The sequence below is a fragment of the Suricata suricatta genome, chromosome 9 (assembly GCF_006229205.1).
Source record: "Suricata suricatta isolate VVHF042 chromosome 9, meerkat_22Aug2017_6uvM2_HiC, whole genome shotgun sequence".
Taxonomy (NCBI): Eukaryota; Metazoa; Chordata; class Mammalia; order Carnivora; family Herpestidae; genus Suricata; species Suricata suricatta.
The window spans coordinates 117,575,979-117,591,068 of NC_043708.1; the positions used below are offsets into that span (position 1 = coordinate 117,575,979).

At 35.0% G+C, this 15,090-nt stretch overlaps 1 pseudogene; it reads right to left on the bottom strand.

The window, feature by feature from the left end:
* LOC115302036 overlaps window positions 1–428 on the bottom strand; it is an 896-nt pseudogene extending 468 nt beyond the window's left edge.
* Between the last annotated feature and the right edge of the window lie 14,662 nt (window positions 429–15,090).

Consider the following 15,090-nt stretch of genomic DNA (forward strand, 5'->3'; position numbering starts at 1 on the left):
TCATCTGCATAGGTTCCTTTGTGTGTGCATGGTAATCGTTCAAATCTTGGATCCTTGGCAATCCTTAGAGCCACTCGATACTTTTGCCCCAGTTTCTCAATTTCAGCCATTACACAGTCAGTTATACAAGGGATACACTTGGCATACAGACAGTCCATCATTGATTGTACTAAATCCAGTTTGGCTTTAATGGAAAAGTTAATAAAGTTGGTATCAACCAGGATGTGGTAAGGTGGGCCTAGCTATGTGTTATATTGGAAGAACAAGCAGGAAGGATGTTGGGGGACTTCTCTTTCCTTGAGTGCACTGGGATCTTTCTTTTCTTTCTTTTTAGGTTTCAATCTATCCTTTTCTTTAAGCCTCTGATCTCGGAGACTAAGCATTCGCTTCATGGTCGCATATTTTCTTGCTTTCTTTTGCTTCCCCATGTTCACGCTGCACTTTTGTTTTCGAGATTTTTCTCTTCTATAGAGAAAGCTCTATGAGTGGTTTCAGTCTCTCTTTCTCTTCCCCTTATCTCTCCGTGGCTCTTGCACTCACCTTGGCTCTTTGCTGGGGGGGGGTGGCTTCTTCCCCTCTGCACCTCAGGGCCCTGGTTCTTTTTCATTTTCCCAGTTTACACACATTCAGGCATCTATGAGGCTGTCTTCTTTTTGGACTCTGTGTGTCTTCCTCCCACTCTTGCAAATCAGAGTATTATGACTTTAGTCCTCAGTTTGATAGTTGTAGGCAGGTGAAAATTACAGAGCTTCCTACTTCTCCACACTTGCCCCTCTCCTTCAGGTTTATCAATTTTAGTAATTTTTTCCAAAGAACCACATCTTGGTTCCCTTGATTTGTTCTATCATCATTTTTGGTTTCCATATGATTTATTGTGCCTCTAATCTTTATTATTTCCTGCGGGGGACCAGCCCACGCACCCCAGTCGAAGGGTCTCTGAGTAGGGGGTTGGTGTCGGTGCAATATCTATAAAAACAAAGACAGACAACGTGAATGGTGGTAATACCACACTTTACTAAGATTGCAAGTGTCTTATATGCCATAGGTGATTACATTTTTTTCTTTAATGATTACTTAGTTTATGGTCCTTGAAAAAGTAAAAACATGTTCTAGGAAGGATCATTTTTATCATGGAAGAGAGACTAGCCGTGAGAACAGAAATCAAAAAACAGGAATGAGGGAGTCTGTCTCTATGCATTAGATAAGCCCAAAGAATTTTATTTTCTTCAAGGCCCTTTAGCAGTTATTTCTGGGCAAGAAGCTTATTATCCAAGAAGTTAATTTTGGACAGAAGATTGAGTTTGCCCCCAACAGCAGGCAATGAGCTGGGAACAAAAATAATGTAAGGGAAAGTTGGTGTCACTAACTGACCCAAGTTGATTCAAAACTTAAAAGTATATGCCTTTTTGCAAAGCAACAAGAAAATTATAGACAGGATAAACAAAAGCCATACGTGCATCCCAGGAGGCCAAATGTTGTTTCACAGTCTTTCGACTTGTTCCACAACTTCCCAAATAGTTCACCTCTGCCCCGGAGGCATAGCCGCCAAGGTCGCTATGCGGGAGGTTTTTTTGGCCTACTGGGCCCCAACAATTTCCCGTATTCTGCTGGCTTTAGGCCTTGTTATTGGTCTTTTTCTAGTACTTTAGGCACAAGATTAGGTTATTTATTTGAGATTTTTCTTGCTTCTTGAGGTAGACCTGTACTGCTATAAACTTCCCCCTTAGAACTGCTTTTACTGCAACCAAGAGGTTTTTGGACCATTGTATTTTCATTTTAATTAGTTTCCATGTACCGTTTTCTTTTTTCTTTTATTTCCTGGTTAAAATTTAGTCATTATTTAGTACCATGTCATTTACCCTCCATGTATTTGTGGTGTTTCAAGATTTTTTCTTCATAGCATTGTGGTCAGAACAGATGCATGGTTTGACTATGACCTTCTTGAGTTTCTTAAGGCTGGTATTGTGGACTACTATGTGATATATTCCTTGGAATGTTGCAAGTGCAATTGAAAAGACTTTTTCTGCTATTTTAGGATGAAATGTTCTGAATATATCTGTTAAATCTATTTGTTCTAGTGTAGCATTCAAATTTGTTGTTTCCTTATTGATTTTCTGTTTAGAAGATCTGCCCATTGCTATAAGTGGGGATTTAAAGTCCCCTTTTATTATTGCATTATTAGTAATTAGTTCCTTTACGTCTGTTATTAACTATTTTATATTTTTGGGTGCTTTAGGTTGGGTACATAAACATTTACAATTATTATATCTTCTTGTTGGATTGTCCTCTTTATTATTATTTAATATTCTTTGTCTCCTGTTGTATAAAAGCTTTAAAGTTTATTTTGTCCAAAATGCATGCTGCTACTCCAGCTTTCTTTCAACAAACATTTGCATAATAGGTGTTTCTCCTTTCCCTCACTTTCAATTTTCAGGTGTCTTTGGATCTCAAATGACTCTCTTATAGGCAACTTACATATGGGTTTTTTAAAATCCATTCTGTCACTCTATGCTTTTTTAAGTATATTTATTTACTTTGACAGAGAGAGAGAGGGAGAGAGAGAAAGAGAGAGAGAGAGAGAGAGAGAGAGAGAGAGAGAGGAGAGAGAGATTGAGCAGGGGAGGAATATAGAGAAAAAGAAAGGGAGAGAATCCACGCAGGCTCTGTGCTGTCAGCACAAAGTCGAATGCAGGGCTCAAACTCACAAACCATGAGATCATGACTTGAACTAAAACCAAGAGTTGGACACCTGACTGAGCCATCCAAGTGCCCCAGTCACCCTATGTTCTTTAATTCGACCATTTAGCCCATTTACATTCAAAAACTAATTATTGATAGATATATGTTTATTGCCATTTTATTATTTGTTTTATGGTTGTTTCTGAGGATTTTCTCTTACATCCTTTCTTGTCTTTCATGGTTTGTTGATTTTCTTCAGTGATATATTAAGATATTTTCTCTTTACTCTTTTTCATGTTTATTAGTGGCTTAATATATGGTTACCATTAGGTTTGTGAATAGTGTGCATATAGAAGTCTATATTAAATCGATTGTCATTTAAGTGTGAATTCATCTAGGGTTGAGTGGGTTTATATATACAATGAAATACTATATGGCCATTATATATGAATACAGAAAGAATACATAATGAATACAGAAAGAATAAAATATGGCCATTCGTAGCAACGTGGATGGACCTCGAGGGTGTCATGCCAAGTGAAATAAGTCAGGCAGAGAAGGACAGACACCATATGTTTTCACTCATAAGTCTGACAGGAGAAAGTTAACAGAGGACTATGGGGAGAGGAAGGGGGAAAAACAGGGAGAGGGAGGGAGGCAAATCAAGAGAGACTCTTTTTGTTAAATCATAGTTTATTGTCAAATTGGTTTCCATATAACACCCAGTGCTTCTCCCCACACGTGCTCCCCTCCATGGCCATCACCCCCTTCCTTCCCCCTCCCCTCCCCTTCAGCCTTCGGTTTGTTTTCAGTATTTAATAGTCTCTCATGATTTGTGTCCCTCTTCAAGAGAGACTCTTGAATACTGAAAACAAACTGAAGGCTGGAGAAGAATGGGGAAAGGGGAAGGGGAGTGATGGTCATGGAGGAGGGCACTGGGTATTATATGGAAACCAACTTGACAATAAATCATTTTTTTCACCTCTACTCCCCACATTTAGGTATATGTTATTATATTTTATATCCTTTTTAAGTTCCTTAACTTGTGTTTTACAGAAATACTCATTTTCACTTGTTTTGTTTCCTACGTTTATACTGACACTTTTGTTCTCTCCTTTTCATTCTAAGAGTCACCTTCAGTATTTCTTACAGGGTGGTTTAGTGCTCACAAACTACTTTAGCTTTTGTTTGACTGGGAAACTCTTCTATTCTGAATGACAGCCCTTGCTGGATAGCGAATTCTTGGCTGCAGTTTTTTCCCATTTAAATATATCATGTTATACCCATCTTGCTTGAAAATTTTCTGATGAAAACCTCCTGCTAATCCTATAGGTTTTCCCTTGTAAGTTAATTACTTCTTTAATCTTGTTGCTTTCAAGGTTTTTTTAAATATCACTCTATTTTGCAAGTTTATTTATATGTCTTGGTGTGGTTCTGCTTTTGTTGATTTTAAGGGAAGTTTTGTGTATCTCCTGGATCTAGATTTGTTTCTCCTTCACTAGATTAGAAAAGTACTTTGCTATTATTTCTTCAAATACATTTTCTGCTCCTTTTCCCATCTTTTCTTCCTCTAAGACTTTTACAATACAAATGTTACTACATTTGATGGAGTCACTGAGTTCCCTGAATCTATTCTAGTTTTGTGCAAATATTTTTTTCTCTCTTTTATTCAGCTTTATTACTTTCCGTTATTTTCTTTCCTCTACTTCATCCATTTTGCTATTCATTTCATCAAATGTGTTTCTTATTTTATTTACTTAGCCCCTTATCTCTGCTATGTTATTCCTTATCTGTGTTAATGTTCTCACTGATGCATTCTACTCTTTCCTCAAGTCCAGTATCTTTGTTATCATTACTTTAAATTCTCTATCATACATGTTACATAAATCTGTTTCACCCAGATCTCTGGCTATGGCCTTGTTCTGTTCTTTCATTTCCGATAAATTTCTCTATCTCTTCATTTTGTCTGCCTCTCTGTGTCTGTTTCTATGTGTTAAGAAAATCAGCTATGACATTTGCTTTTGAAGGTAGTAATTTTATATAGAAGAGGTCCTGGAGTGCCATGCAGTGCAGTGTCTCCTATTCAGTACATGCTGGCACACTAGGAGAGCATCCTGTGTGCTGCTTACTTCCTACTGTGGTGTCTGGGTCACATTTACTTTCAGTGTAGTTGTCTGCACTTTCTTCCTGTGATTTACCTCTGTGGTGTTAATGGGGCCCAATTAGGTGAAGTCTGAGGGAGTGTGCCCATTGTGGAATTTGAGAGTAGCTTGGTGGTATTAGGAAAATTTTTTTTTTCTGTTAGCATTTTAAATATACCATCCTTTTTATCTCCTGTCCTGCTAGGTTTCTACTGAGAAACTATTTATAGTCTTTTTTTTTTAAAACAAAGATTTTATTATATGCTTCCAGATAGAACCCCATTTAATATACTTTCCATGTTAGAGATTTCATAAATCTTAATTATGAAATTTTGATTATTAACATCAATGGAGATTAATGTGTTTTAGTCAGGGTACCAGCAGGAAAACAGAAGTCACCCCAAATGTTCGAAGTGAAGAGACTTCAATAAAAGAGTTACATATACTGGTTACAGCTAAAAAAACAAAAGATACAAGGGGTGGTGAGGCACCCAGAGGCCAGAGCAGCTTGTATTCCTAATAATCCTTAATTATCATAAATAAACAATGACCGCTCTTAAAATCAAATAGACAATTATCTCTCTAAAAATAAAATATTACTCTTAAAAATCAAATAGACAAAGGAGGTGAATTTAGTTATTTCATCCCATTGAAAGCTAAAAGTATGGATGGAGGAGGGGCTGCTGGGAGAACCTATAAACACAGAGCATCACAGCTACAGTGAGAGGGACGGCAAGAAATACTTCTCTCTTTCTGCGTTCTGATTGCCTGCCTCTGTTCAGCGTCCAAACCCAACTGGAAGACTCTTGGTAGGGGAGCCTAGTAGATGGAATCCGTTTATATCCACATCCTAGGGAAAGCGCAGGGCAGACAAAGACAGAGAATAAATCTTGGAGAGGTATAAGGGAAGTGATAAACAATCAGCAGAGTGTTTTAGACATCTTTAGCCTCATTTTAACCATTTTTCATTTCAGTTAGTCTTTGACACACTACAAGTGTTCCTCTCTAATATCAGATATCCACCCTTAAACTTGAAATGCACAAACTTATGAATTAAATTCATCTGTCTTTGGAAAATAAGATTTGACTAAAAAGTATATGAGTAAAATGTCTGTGATAGTCTTTTAAGAGTTCCCTTACATATTGCTGCTTTCAAAATTCTGTCTTCGAACTTGACAAATTAAATATAATATTTCCTAGTATAGACCTATTGGGTCAAACTTGCTTGGTGAATTTTGGGCTTCATTAATTTCTATTTTAGACGTTTATATATTTTTGAGAAAGAGAGAGAGAGAGACAGAATCCAAACTAGGCTCTGGACTCCAAGCTGTCAGCATAGAGCCTGACGTGGGTTCAAACTCTCGAATGGTGAGATTATTACCTGAGTTGAAGTCAGGCACTTAACTTACTAAGCTTCCCAGGTGTACCCATTAATTTCATTTCTCCTCCCAAATTTGGAGAGTTTCAGTCAATACTTCTTTAAATAGAATTTGTACTCCTTTTTGTCTATTTTCTCCTCTTGGGACTCCCATAATGTAAATATTGTTTCACTTCATGGCATTTCATACATCTGTAGCCTTTATCTACTCCTTTTAATTATTTTATATTTTTGTCCTTCTGACTGGATAATCTCAAGTAACTGTTCTTCAAGTTCACTAATTCTTTTTTCTGCTAGATTGAACATGCTGTTGAGGTTCTCTATTGAAATGTTTAGTGCAGTCATTGCATTATTTATTTCTAAGATATATGTTTGATTTTTTATCGTTGTAAATTTTTTGATAAACTAATGTTCATGTATTATTTTTCTGATTTCATTCAGCTGCCTATTTATGTTCTTTTTTAGTTCCATGAGCTTATTTTAGACAATTATTTTGTGTTCTTTATCAAGCTGTTTGTAGTTCTGTTTCTTTAAATATGGTTTTTGTAGCTTTAATGGTTTCCTTTGGTAGGGTTATTTTTCTTTAAATCTTTCTGGTCCTTGTATCCTTGTATTTGTTTCTGCATATTTAAGAAATTAGTCACCTCTTATAGTCTTTACAGCTTGGCTTAGGAATGAAAAGTCCTTCACCAATCAGCCCAGCCTAAGATTCTGGGTAGACCAGCTCTTAGCAGGGAAAACTACCAGTGCTGTTAGTTTGAGTGAGTACACTGGCTGGGTCCTGAAGTTGCAGAGGCCCTTGGGTGGGCTTTGTCTTCAGGTAGGATATTGAATGAGCTGTCCAGTCAGATGGTGATCTGGCTGAATTTCATTAGTTGGGTCCCCTGGATGGGATCTGCAGTTTAACAGGGCTACTGGTTGGGTTCTAAGTTTCACTGGGGCTGCATGCATAAGCATGACTGCTGGCTGGACTACACAGTTGGCTGGGCTGCTAGCTTAGCTCTCCAGATAGGCAGCAGAGCTGTTTGGGCTCTACAGTTGGGTCAGGATACAGGCTGGACTTCCTGATTGCGAAGGGCTGGTTGGAGCATTCCTTGTTGAAGCAATGTTACTGGTGAGAGCTCTGGTTGTCCAAACTGCTGGTAGGCGCACAGGTCTTCTGCTAAGATCTCTATCACTCATGAGCCATGTCCCTGTGGACCCAAGTCCGTCTTCCATGTTTTTAAAAGTTCCCATGTGGTTTACCAATTCTAATTCTTCCTGTTCCATGTACTACAAGAGAGAAGTGGGCATCTCAGTGTCCCAAAACACTGGAGAAGTTGAATGTATGTCTTAGTCTCTCTTTCCCCAGTGGAGAAATCATGGAATAAGGAGAACTTTCCTGAGAAAGATCTGGTACTGTGCCAGCTTCAGGGAAGTTGACAAGGATAAATTGAAACCTTTACTCTGACTCATTAAATTTTTTAAATCAACTTTTGTGCTTCCCTCAGTGTGCAAGAACATTACCTGTGAGGTCTGGGATTCTCAGAAAGGCGTTTTTGTTTGTATATTTGCTAAGTTTATTTTTCTGTGAGAAAAGTAGGGCCAGAGACCTCTTCTGTCATCTTGTTGATGTCACTCCACATTAGCCTTAAGTATTAAATATTTATACTGATAACAAGTAAGTGTTTGTGGTCTGTTATAAAACCATTCAACTTTGAAAAAATAGTGTCGCTTGACCAACAAGTATATATGACATGGAAAATTAGTTACTGATTTACTAGAATCACTGAAATTTTTCTAAAAGGTTTATATTATTGATTTAAAAAGTTATCCTTGAAAACATGGTAAAATATTTTTAAAAGGAATTTTTAGACCAAGCTGTGAAAAGAGTTACTAAGTTTTGGACTGACAAAGTGAAATGTCTATAACTCATATCCAGGAACATTGTATTATAATTTTATGAAAATTTAACTCTTAAAGAATTAGAAAACTAGATATCAAGAGGAGCTAAGAAGAATATCATAGCAAAATGTGATTTATATTATATAATTTTTATTTTACCTCAATCATATATGTGAGTATTTTCAAACCACCAACAAACTTATTCAAACAGAAGGAATATGCTGAAATTTTTGGAATAATGTAACAGTTGTATAGGATTAGATAATTCAGGAAATTACAAAAATATGTTCTCTTTGTCAGAAAAAAGTCCTTACAAGATACATATAAGTATAAGGCCAATGTTACCTGAGGCATGATAGCTATTGGACTTTATTTAGATTCCAACTTTATAAAGTATTTCATATTTTTAGTAATGTTGTATATAATGGCATATGGCCACACATATGTATGTAAGCTAAGGCTTATGTTCACATTGTGAACAGTGCCTTACTAAATTATATCATCTCAACTTTTGTAATTCCTAAACATGTATAATTCAATAAAAGAAGTCATTTTGTATCTGTGGTAATTTAGAAGCTCTGTAATATCCTATAAGAACTCAAAATTTGATAATTCTTAGTCATGTACAATCTTCTAAGCAAATGGAATGAATAAACCAAACATAAGAAAGTATTTTATTTGGAGTACCTGGGTGGTTCGGTTGGTTAAGTGTCTGATTTTGGCTCTGGTCATGATCTCACAGTTCATGGGTTCAAGCCCCACATAAGGCTCTGTGCTGACAGGTAGCTCAGAGCCTGGAGCCTGTCTTTGGATTCTGTGTCTTCCTCTCTCTCTGACCCTCCCCTGCTCACGCTGTTTCCTTCTCTCTCTCAAAAATAAATGAAACATTTAAAAAAAGTTTAAAAAAAGAAAGTATTTGATTAATTCATACCAAATCATTGTCTCACAGTGACCCAATTATCACTGTTTTATTAAAAATAATGTCAACATTATGTTGTAAGTATGTATTTCTTTTTTGAGTTTGAAAAACTTATAAATTTAGGGTTTAAGCCTAACCCTATATCTGGAACAATTAAAAAAAAAACAGTCATAATCAGATATAATCGTTTGTGGGTTTTCCTGGGCTAATTATGCTATCAGGTAACCAGATGCTGAAAAATAACCCCATGAGGAAGTGTATTATCATTATGGAACAAGAGGCTTGATCTGAATTAATATGTTAGGATGACAGGCTGATGGCAGAGTCTTAACAGGTGATGTTGATGACATACTGCCATTACTGAATAAACCAATTGAAAAAAATCATTACTGGTCTATTTAATGTGATTTTATGACAAAATTTGTACTTATTACTTGAATTTGATGTGAGTAACAGTTACAAAAGTTTTGACTCATTGGTATCCACATGCATGTTTGAACTTATCTGGGTTTCTATGTGGCTAAAGCAATATACTTTTAACCTTAAATGAGATTCTAATAATGGCATGATGCTTTAACATCAATGAAGAACTTTGAATAAACAAAGAATCCTGTCAACAATGTTAGCAATGTGAGATTAAGTAATTTTGTATTTGTATTAAACCTAATATTGATTATACTAATGAGAAACAGAGATGAATTTCATCTGCTAAATATTATGTTAATGTGATATTTTCAGTATAGTAAGGTGTCTGCTATGAATGAGGGAAACTTTCTGGAGGAGTACTATTCCCAGTGGCCTAATATTTGATTTGTAAATCCTGAGTTTCATTTGGCTTCAGGTGTGTCATTTGAGGAGAGTTCGTATGCAATGGACCATGCCAAATGTTATTACTATGTCATCCTATATAGGATATCATATATACATATACATATATTTATAATGATATGTGGAATGCTCTTTTGTTTTTCACTATCTGAGTGGCTTTCCAAGGAAATTTGTATTCTGTATAATTTATGTGTAAGATGATCAGTAGTCTAAAACCTCTCTAATAAGTCATTATTTTGAGTACTGACCAAATTGTGTCATTAAGGAAAAACTATCAAGAACCATACTGCAAGAGAGGCTTAGTTTTATGTTTTGATATCTGTCCTATTCCTATACACTTAAAAATCATCATTGCAGAGAAAAAGCACAGTTTGGCTTAAAACCTGGGGGAATTAATATGTCAGGTGCCTAGCACTGAATATATCAAAACTCCTTTCCAAATCAGTACCACAATTGTCTGGTAAACATCTTTAGATATGAGTGTATGTATGCATTTGTAATGCCACGGCTAGGGTCAAAAGTGAAAGCATTGTCTTTAGGAATGATGATGACTGAAAGTCATGATCAATTGGATAATGATGAGGACAAACTTCCATCATAGGTGAAGATGACAATCTGAGGTAGTAATTGGAAACCATTACTTTTTTCTAGGCATTTTATTTGGGACTTAGACAAGGAATTCTTGAAAGAAACTCATGTTAACCAATCCTATCTATGTGTTCAAAAGTGAAAACACTTTTCTATAAGCTTTGTTTTGGGGATTTATAATTCTTTAGAGCTGGGAACATTTAGATTCAGTACTTCCCTGTTTTTCTCTCACTGTGTCTTTGAGTAAGACATCTAACGAAGGGTTGAAACACTGCATTAATAGTAGGTTTCTGGTTTTCTTTGGCCACAGTTACATGTGAAAAAGTAATTGACTGGGAAAGAGACCATTCTAAGGCATACAAGTTTACACATTAGGTAACTTACATAGAGATATGTAATTTCCTTCTGAAAAAGTGACTGATTTATGCAATGTGATTTTATCACCAAATATTTTATGTGAACTTGAAATTAATATTGAAATTGAGAAAAAATTAGATTCACTGGTTCTCAGTACAATGTTTAATATTTTCATTCTACATACAAGTTAAATCAACATCTCTATAATTTTATGGTATTCTAACTGCTTTGGAGCCATTGAAAAAATTTCCATATCTGAACTACTGTTAAGTAGTTGTACTGGTTATAAGACTAAAATTTGAAACTTAAAATTGTGTATATTCATGAAGTGACACACATCAGAATTCCAGATCCTTTTATGATTCCATTATTTCATACAATAAAGCATATGCAATAAATGATGCTAGAAGTTCTAATTTACACTTTTAATTGGCTAGTGTCACCAAATCAGCATTATGAATTATTATTCTCAATTTAATGGCTGTCTTATTTGAAGCACTCTCATGAAGTAAACTTTATTACTGAAAGTTTATTGAATGGATATGATACTTTCTCTGTGCTATAGTTCTAACTCTATTCTGTGATTTTCTTTAGCCTAAATATACAAGTAGTCATATATACTCTAATTATTGTATTTTTATTTGTCTTTTTTTTAATCAAAATTGTGAGACATTTTAGAAGACTCACAAAATAATAGGGTATATTGACCATGATCTGAAAAGTTCCTTATATGGTTCTAAAGGATTCATAAATATCACAATTTCAATCGTCCTGACCTGTTATTATAGTTTCATGTGGCTGAAAGACTATGATTTTATGCAAATTTACATGCAATGAACCATGGCAAATACTCTGGCATAAGCTCTTGACTAGTTAGAATAAGGTTGGCCAATGAATATCTCCCATGTTCACAACCACCACATGAAAGTTTATTCAAAGTTAAAAAACATGTATAGTTTGTCCTTTTTTGCTTGGTAAATGAAAGCTGCATGCACTTTGTCAGAGATCATTTTAAAGAAATGTTCATAATACTTCCTTAACTTGGAGCAAGGATAAATCACCAGCCCAGGAGGGATGTAGCAATATATTTTGTAATCTATCTTACAACTATCCAAACAGATAATGACTGAAAAAGACCACTGTTTGTTCCCACAGAATGAAGCTATGTGAGTCAGATGTCCATGATGGTATATGGCAAAAGTCATGTCTATTTTGGCATCACAAATTCCAAATTTTATATCTGATAAGCATATATGGGAAAAACTGTATATGTGTGTAGGTAATGCCATAACTAGCAAAGTGAGAATCCATATTGTCTTGAAGATAAATTATGACCTAAATATCATACTAAATAAAATTAGAGTGAAGGTCAATGTGCTCGATAATGCCAAAGCAAAATGTTTAAGTTCCATATTTCCCTTTTATAGTAAAGAGATTTGGCTGTTCAGGCAACCAAAATATAGCCCTTAGCTATATTTCTATTATTGTGTTATTCAGTTGAAAATTTTGGAAAGAATTTCACTGTTGCAATAAATTCTGAGGTGAGTGAATATGTTTGATCATAGATATAAGTGACACAGAAAATTGTACCATACAAGAGGCCTGACTTAGAGAGGTAAATAAGTTACTCTTTTCAAAAATTTAAATTTTGTAGAGGATTGATTCTGTCTGAGAGTCAGCCCATTGGGGTAGTAATCCTGCAAACATTTTAGCTATACCTAAAACAGATAAGATTCCAAATGGAGGAAATATTTCCTCCTCTATCCCCCCACCTTAGAAGCATTACCATCTGTCTGTGCACATGTTGAAAACGAACTCTAATACACTGTAGAGATAATAACTGTTGGGATCTTAATTGGACACTCAAAAGAATGTCCTATAAGGAAGGATAATGGCTATTGCATCCAAAAAATGAGATGCAAGAATTAACGTGCCAATGGGTATTTGCTAAAAGACACCATTAAGTATTCAGATAACTACATCATGGTCCCTGAGGATTATTAGGGCTTTAAAATTTCAATTTAAGGAATTGTGGGTTCGTTTTTTCCTAATTGGTCTTTTAATCTGTTTGATTTTACCAAATGAAACACCAGCTTCACATTTGAAGTTCTTCTCAAGACACAAATCCTTTATAAGATGGCACCAAAAAGGAAAAACAACAACAAAAAAATTTATGAGGTATGTATATAAATGTGATGTTGAGATATTTGGAGTTCTTAAAGAAGAGAAATAAAGTTATATACTACAAACAAAACGTTTTGCATTGCTGATTGGAAGATATTGATAGGAACGTGAAAGAGGAGTCTGAATGAAAAGAATATGTCATTCACATCATGGCCTAAAATGCCTCATGCAAGGGTTTGCCTTAGTAATGGGTAGTGAGGACATTTTCAAGTCTCTGGCTATCTTTCTCAATAAAACTAATTCTACATTTTTTACAACGTTGTTTTATGGGTTTACATGGCTAATAATCAAGCCCAATTATCCACATACCAATATTGCTATGTAGACAAAAATTGAGCCATAGGAAATTTGATTTTACCAGGCATGTCCTGGGTTCTTTTCCAATATAGAAAAGCTTATTACAATATAGATTAGCTTATTTACAATGACTTATATTCTATGTTGAATCAATGATGCTCAGATTCTTAGAAGCTAAATTTAAATTTATTTCTTAGATATTAATTAATATGTAAATTTATTTTGTATTTATTCATTATTCATTATTTTATCCGTCAACACTGAGAGAATCATGGAATTTCAGGATTGAGATAACAATCCTCTCAAGGTAATCCCTTGTTGTGTACATGTCTATAAGATTCCATGTACCTAACATTTGTTCATATTTTAAACTCTGTTTCATAATCGATGATCCATGATACAAAGGAGCTATATTTGTAACAATTCTATAGCTTTTTCCCTCCCTATGTCTTCAGTTGAAATTTTTAGCAATGGTAGACTTAATGATAGGAGGTAGGATGAAGCCTTTAATCATAGATACAGGCCACAAGAACATAGGGCAAAAGGGGAGGTCCACTAAACTAAATTGTAGAGGATTGATTTTTTTTTCTGAATATCACCTTACAAGAGAGAATCACTAGAAAGCATAACTTAGTCATTTTCAAAGAAATAGGTAACATGGGGATGGAGGATATCTTTCCTTCATGGCTGCTGGGAAACATGGCACAAATCTGTAAGCGTTCAGGTTGAGGAACATATCTCAAATACACACTACAGAGATATGACAGATGGATTATTCATTTCAATCTTAGAATACTTCCCCTAGAAAAGGTTCACACCCAGGGTGTTCAGAGAGTAAGATGCAAAACATCTACACCCACGGATCTTAGTTGCAGGACACTGAGGAGGATTCAGAGAGCTAAACTGTGACTCCTGTAGATTGAAATAAGATTCCAATGACAATTTAAGAAATTGTGTGCTGTTGGTATTGCCAGCTGCTCATTATGGGAACACTGAATAGTTAAGTTCCCCCCAAGAGGGCACTAATATTCATACCATTTGAAGAATTTATTTTGGAAAAATGTATGTCTTAAAGAATGGACAATCAAGGATACAAAAACTCTTTGAAAAGTACTATCATAGATATAAATTGGAAAAATCTTCAGGACCATTAAAGCAATTCTTCATGAGGTCATGTTTCTTTTATGAAATAAGGGGAACTGTATACTTGGATGATGGAGTATAAGAATCACACTTTAAACAGTGTTAGCAGGACATGGAAGACAATATAAACAAAACATGCATGGCTTTTGAAACATGGACTGAAAACTCTAGTGCAGGGATTTCCCTAGATGATAAGGAACAAGTATATTTTAATAACTTCAGATGTAAGTTGTCCAGAACCAATTACATATCAATTGATATTGTTATTTTGAGAGTTCCTGAAAAATATTAAATTACTGCTCCAAGAAAACCAAATATATGCAAAAGAAAAATGAATCAGCCATAAAAGTAAAATTATGCAAAACATAGAGTTTACAAATAAAAAATATGAGCTGCTGGGCCTTTGAATGAGTGTAAATCTATATATCTTAATGAAGACTATGATCTTATTTAATATTTATTTAACAATGAAGATGCTTATGGATTTGCTAAAGCATTATAATTACACATTCATTTATTGATTTAGTCTAAATATATTCATGTATTATGTAATGAAGGGAAAAGGAATAGAAAACAAAAAAAGACAGATATCGGAAGGTGGTTTTGACAATTGTCCTACTTCTCTCCACACAGACCACATCTTCAGATGAAGATTCCACACCCCCACAGGCACATATGTCAGCTGGCTCCAG